Source organism: Egretta garzetta, unplaced genomic scaffold (assembly GCF_000687185.1).
Source record: "Egretta garzetta isolate BGI_Z169 unplaced genomic scaffold, ASM68718v1 scaffold205, whole genome shotgun sequence".
In the NCBI taxonomy this organism is placed as follows: domain Eukaryota; kingdom Metazoa; phylum Chordata; class Aves; order Pelecaniformes; family Ardeidae; genus Egretta; species Egretta garzetta.
The window spans coordinates 262,026-269,388 of NW_009259713.1; positions in this window are offsets into that span (position 1 = coordinate 262,026).

Sequence of the window (7,363 nt, forward strand, 5' to 3'; positions counted from 1 at the left end):
CGAGTGGGGGTGAGGAGGAAGAAAGAGTGGGCTGTGGGGAGCTCGTGGAGAAACCAAAGGAGGGGGGGGATCACGTAGCTGCCCATCGTTACTTCGTTTTATTTCTCTTCTTCGTGATGCAGACGAGAAGATAATGGCAGGCAGCTTACTAGGGGATGTTCCCATCGGCAGCGCCCGGCGTGCTGGAAGGAGACACGTCTCTTTTTGTACACGGAGAGTTGAAACAGGGGTTGCAATCACCCAAGACCCTGCAAGTGGCCAGTGACGGAGCAGGGGTGAAGCCCAGCTTTGCCGTTCTCCAAGGTCCCAGTCCTGTGTCCTTCCCCCAATACTCCCCGCAACTTTTAATTCCTCAGTTACAGTTCTTCATGTTAAACCCAAGCTGTCACTGAGGTTCAAGAGAAGGAAGAGACTAATTTGCCCCTCTGAAGCACATATGGTGACTGATGGAAGCTCTGCTCAACACACTGCAACACTTAAAGCATTTTGGTAACATGGTTTTAAATGGGCAGCTGGGGAATCTCATCTCACGATGTTCAGGGAATATAAAATGCTTTTTTCTCTGCTACCACTGTGGTTTTCCCTCCCTCCCTCCCTCCTTCCCTTCCTCCCACCACCCATTACTCTCTGATTCTGTGTGGTCCTCAATACCCTGAGAAGAAGCTGGATGCTTCCCCACCGGTTTGGTTGGTTCCCATTGGAAAATCCTAAATTTTATGTAAATCAGAAGCAAATCTGTTTCAACCATCTGGAAAACAATTTCTCCAAAGAAGTTGTCTTTTTTACCCATCTTGCACTCCCAAAATAAGCAAATCGCTCTTCTTCAGGTTTAGGTCCAGCCACGGAACCAGTCCACCTGAACACTGCTTCATTTCCATGAAAGTACTTGCACACGCACGCATTCCTCATATCTCCAAGTAAAAACCCTAGCACTGCATGACAGATACTCTAACCGTGTTTGCAGTCATCTTCAAAAATTGCTTCTGAAAAGTAGTTGTTCTGTTCCCATGTTAGCGAGAGACCAAAGCCACTTACCATTAATTAAATGAAACTCAGTGCTTGCATTTTGTTTATTTTACTTTAATACTGTAGGACACGCCTGAAGAAAAGTCTACCGTACTAGCTATTCATAGGTGCAAATGCTAGATAATACAACATCTTGTGTACACATAAATGAAATAACTGGAAAAAGCAGTCCAGGTATGCAAACGTAAGTTAAATCCATCGTTGCCTAGCCTGCTGTGTTGATGTCAATAGGATAAAGGAAGATCCAGCAAAAGAGAGGCCGCAGAATTTGTTCTTACAAAACTACCAATGTTTAACAGTAGACATTGAGGGTTGATGCTGAACCACTGCACTGTAACATCCTCTAACCTCTTCAGAAGATAGGTCCTCCTGCTAACATTAAAGAACAGAGGTTGTGTTATGTCTCTTACTGCAGTGTCTTGTTCTGAGGAATAAAGCTCACAAAGCTGCACCTGCAACTAATGGAATAGTTTTGAGTCAACAAAGACGTACTTCTCAAAATTTGTGCCTGTCCCCATCTAGATAGGAACCCAGTAACACTGCTAGGTATTGTTACCTTGGGTTAAGATAAATGGAGAAACTGGAAAGCAACAATTTCTACCAGCTGCAGGAAAAATCTGTGTCTCTTTAACCTACACTGCCACCTGCTTAAAGTGTGGGGAATCTCGGGGCTGCTTGCAGAGCTCCTAATGCAGAAATCACTGAATACGGCAGGTGTCTTTCTGATGGATTTTGTGACGTGACATGCTTTTAAAGACCTATAAATGTTCATTACCCTTTTTGGTGGAAGGAAGTAACTGAACAGTAAGTTTTCTAACTAGACAAAACCTCCTTGAAAGCCTGCTTTCCAAGATTTAGCTGCTAGCGGCCATTTTCTGCACTTCACAGCTATTTGAAATGCTAAATAACTATAACCTTAAGCTAAATAAGTGTTGCAGGAAGTTCTTCAAAATAACCCGCCCTTAACTGGGGTGGGGGGTGTAAACACATGGTGAGAGATGTGATAATGAAAGTTTTGAGTACCTGCTCCATCATTCCTTACACCTCCAAGTGCCTAGAGGCTTCGGTGGCAGGTTACTCAGCATGGTGGTTACACGGCGGCACGAAACAAAGCTCGATTATTCAGGGTTGAAAGTAGTGCATTACTGATACTAACTTAAGCAGCAGCAACGTTCACTTGAATAGCTCACTTCTTGAAACTCTGAGGGCTCAAAGCAACAGCTTTGCTTCACAGCTCTGCAGATCAGGGGGAAGCTGTTTGGAAAGCAGCGCACCTGGATGCACGGGGCGCTTCCCGGTGTCCCCTTCCTGCGCAGGAGCCGGAGGGGCGAGGAGCCCAGCCGTCGACGTGCAGCAGTTTCTGGATGAGCCACGTGCGTTGAGTTGCGCGGATGCGGTTCTTTCCAGTGTCACTCATCTGTTCTCTCTCACAACTCATTTCTGACAGCAGAAGGGTGGCAAATGAATGGGAGTCGAGGGCTTCCAACCCGGGATGGGACTGGGAGGCCTGTCGTAAAATGGCGTGGGGAGGCGAAGAAAAGTGAGAGGGAAAGGCTGTTCTTCTGGTGAGGAAAGTAAATAACACATCCCTGCGGTTCCCCAGGCATGTACCAAAGCTTAACAATCGTACTAAATATGATATATTATGTCAAGTATGAACTACTTCGGTCATTTCTGTATTCCACCTGAGTTTCTTAAGCACTAACTGCTGGGCAGAAAATAGGACAGAATCACTCTGTTTCCATGTAACTGGTTTTGTAACAGTTAGTTGACGGCACATGATTTATATTTGTTTGCACTGTGTATGCGTTTGTGGAAACGTAAGAAATGGCAGAAATAAGGTCATACCACTTTCTCAAATTATGATAAATAAGTGATCCAGAAGCACACTTCTGAGGAAACAAAATCCATCACTTCAAATATGCAATTAGTGTCTATAAGAAAAGAAAATTCAGTATAACTTTCAAAATGGTATATCAGATTATCATAATTGTTGGATGTTTGTTAACAATGCCAAGTGTATTTCAATACACTGCCAAATAGAAATGAATAAAGAGTACAGTCTCTGTAAAAGGTCCAATTATGGTGAAGGTAAAAAGGCTGTAACAAAAGCCTGAAGGTAATCTAACATGACTGCATGATGAGCTGAGGATAAGAAACCAACTGGCCTGGGTTTTGAACTGTACCATAACAAATTGTGTGAAGGATCAAAAAATGTAAACAATTCCTGTTTCTCTTTAACACTGAGACCTGTATTAATCAGAAGTATCTTTCAGTGAATGACAGTGATAGGCTTAGTTCCATTAGGACAAGGCAATAGCTAGTTGTTCATTCAGCTGTCCACTACGAATTATTAAATTATTTCAACCATTTTTGTATCTGCCATTAACAGATATAATAAAGCTTTTGTCAATACAGCTCCATTTTGCATATATTGAAAATATTTTCACATCCTCCCTTCTTTTTTCTTATTAGTTGCCTGAGTCTCTCTATTACATATTACACAAGGCCTGTTTAGGTGATTGATAACACTTTACTCCCCTTGTGGCACCAGTGAAGCCATTACAGAATAGGGTAGCATTTCATGCAAATAAAATGACAACATCTGGCATTTGGAGTAAGATAATGTTGGAAATAAGGGAAAATATTAATATAATGTTACATGTACTTCAACCTGTCCAGATCTCCTTTGGGACGAGGAGAAGGAAGAAAAGTTAAATTGAGCAACTTATTGAGTCTTTGACCTTCAGTCCCAGTATGTAGTTTGTACTGGGAGGGGCTGGTAGATATCCAAACAGGATAAAAAGTAGTATGAAGGAAAAAACCACAAAATTGTGCATAGACCTCCTTTCATATTGCCTGCTAGCAATTTAGATAGAATCTGAATATTTCCTAGCTCCTTGGTGTTATTTATGACTTAAATTCCTTAAGACCACACATATTATACAACACAGATTTCAAGAAAGTAACCAAAGTGAATTCTTCCACCAAAGGTGGCCTCTACTAGTCTTAAACTTTAAACTGTTGCCTTGCTCTCTAAGTCTTCTTTTGTGAAATCAGAACCTCCTTACTTTGAAATACTTGCTGGCTTAGTGGAAGGCACCCCAGGAGCCAGAAGTGGTTCCAGACCTGTTCCAGCAGTGGATTTCTCCCTCTCTGCACTGCGCTGCTTCAGTTTATGGTAGCCAGGAGGCAGAGAAGGTGGCATGAATTGACAGGGTGCTCTCCATTGCCTGCCTTCACACAGAGTCCAGGAAGAGGGCAAGCAGCAAATAACCTGGTATGCTTCTGTGTGCTTACATGAAAAGTATAGTTGATTGAGTAGCAATGAAAGTTCTTGTTCCTGTGCATGTGTCTGAACTTTGAATCACCACCCCTAAGTCATTGTTGCTACAGGAAAACAGTCTACAACTCTTGTTTTAATCTCAGGTGAATGGAAACATCATCAGTTACAAATTCTACAAAATACATTGCATGCAAATTGAGATTACTAAGTGGGGCCACTGGAAAGAAAAATCAGTGATGTGAACTACGTTATTTTTTAGTTTGTTGTATATGAACATATACTCAACAAATTTATTGTAAATAGATGCTCCTGCCCACCTCCTTTGTTTACTTTATCTGAGCTAACCACAGCTATGAGAGACAGGTTTTCTGTAGGAAACGAACAGGCTGGTCATTTCTAGAATTTGGTAGCCGAACTCAATGCCTGAACCACATTCATTCAGCTTTAGTATTTCAAATTTTTAAAGTTCTGACAGAAATGGCGGCAAGAAAGAACTATACAAAAGATTTATCTAATGGATGTCTGATAGGGTGACTAACAAGAGTTCTATTATATTAAGATGATTTATCTAGTGAAAACTTGCTTCTGAGTTATATATATATACACAAAAATTCTGTCACACTTCTTGATTTCATTTGCAGTAATTATTGTGTTCCAGATGTTGTATATTAACCCGATGAATAAAATACCTTACTTCTACTGTAGATTAGAGACTTCAGCAGACAGGAGAATTGTATAGTAACAATGACTAATGCTGCGCATCGTAATCAGTTTAATCATGTCTTCCTTTAATGCTTGTAAGCTGAACTTGCTTCTGTTCTGATGGTATTATTTTGTAAATTTTGGTCTTTGATATTTAAGTATGCATTCTTCCTGGCTTGAAACAAAAAATTTTTTTACCCCATTTAATGCTTATCAAGCTTTTTCAAAATAACATTTTTAAATAGACTTTGCAATACAGCATCTGATTCTAGCCGTAAGGATGCTGAGATCCGAAGTGGTGTAATCATCTATGCAGACTGAAGAAAAGCTGTAAAGCTTAATTTATTTATAAATGGATTACAAGAGTTTCTTTAAACTGATCTTTTAATTTTATATTCCTGGTGAAGAGCATGATGAAAGTAATCATAGTACAAAACATAGATGATTTAGATAATTATGTGTGTCCTGCTTGTGCTGGTTCTACCTTACTAGGATTAATTATTCCCTAGAAAAACCAAAATGCAGAAACATGCTCAGTACTGTTAACAAATTAAAAAAAAAATAACCAAACCCAGAATAGGAAGGGGAAAATACTTCCCCTCAGGTGATATTTGGACACTTACCTGTGGCATTTGCACTACAAAGTTCTTCAGTCATTGTCATTCAGGCAGTCACTATGTTTCCATATATTTGTAGCTGACCTAATGTTATTGAATCTTAGCTAATTTTATATTCACTTTCTTTTTAACACAGGTAGAACTGTCAGGTGGTGTTGTGGTTTAACCCCAGCTGGCAACAAAGCCTCCTGCAGCCGCTCGCTCACTCCCGCCAGTGGGATGGGGGAGAGAATCAGAAGGGTAAGTGAGAAAACTGGTGGGTTGAGATAAAGGCAATTTAACAGGTAAAGCAAAAGCCATGCAAGCAAGCAAAGCAAAGCAAGGAATTCATTCCCTGCTTCCCATGGGCAGGCAGGTGCTCAGCCATCTCCAGGACAGCAGGGCTCCATCACGCGTAACGGTGACTTGGGAAGACAAACGCCATCACTCCAAACGTCCCTGCCTTCCTCCTTCTTCCCCCTGTTCCATGTGCTGAGCATGACATCATACGGTGTGGGATGTCCCTTTGGTCACTTGGGGTCAGCTGTCCTGGCTGTGCCCCCTCCCAGCTTCTTGTGCACCCCCAGCCTCCTCGCTGGTGGGGTGGGGTGAGGAGCAGAAAAGGCCTTGACTCTGTTTAAGCCCTGCTCAGCAGTAATGAAACTGTCCAGTTCTGGGCTCCCCGGTTCAAGAAGGGTGAGGAACTCCTAGAGAGAGTCCAGAGGAGGGCAACAAAGATGATGAGGGGGCTGGAGCATCTCCCCTACGAGGAAAGGCTGAGAGAGTTGGGCTTGTTTAGCCTGAAGAAGAGAAGACTGAGAGGGGATCTCATCAACACATCCAAATATCTTAACGGTGGCTGTCATGAGGACGGAGCCAGACTCTTCTCAGAGGTGCTCAGCGACAGGACAAGGGGCAATGGGTATAAACTGAAGCATAAGAGGTTTCAGTTGAATATGAGTAAGAACTTCTTTACCTTGAGGGTGACAGAGCACTGGAACAGGCTGTCCAGGGGACTTGCAGAGTCTCCTTCTCTGGAGATATTCAAAGCCCACCTGGACGATGACCTGTGCAACCTGCTCTAGGTGAGCCTGCTTCAGTAGGGGGGTTGGACTGGATGATCTCCTGAGGTCCCTTCCAACCCTTGCCATTCTGTGATTCTGTGAAACCATCCCTGTGTTATCAATGCTGTTTTCATCACAAATCCAAAACACAGCCCCATACTAGCTGCTATGAAGGAAATTAACTCTGTCCCAGCCAAAACCAGCACAGTCACAGAATAACATGCTGTCACTATAGCTTGGAGTATGCAATAAGGTATCAATATCACAAAACAGATACTGATGTCTGCTCTGAAAAATTCATTTTGTGGTTTTCCACAACACAAAAGTGGCTCTCACTGCTGTTTTTCCTCTAGTGTTTACTGGAGAGGAGTGTGAAGAGCAAACATGTGAATGTGTGCGTGCATAAACACTTTCCCCCCATCTTTTCCATGGTTCTAGCTACTGGGAGGGAAAGTGCTGTTTCTACCTCATCTGACAACCTCTTCGGTTTCTGTGGTGCAGCACAGAGAGGGAGGGATCTCAGTTTCTGCATTCCAATGACTCCCTGGCTAGCTCCGCAGCCACCTGCTAGCAGGCAGAATTTGGGTATTCCTGTGATAAGGAGTCCATTAAACTTCAAAAGCAGAGGAAAGACATGAAGATGTGTTGACTCCAGGCTCACTGGCTACCTGTTGTTGGTGTGTACATTC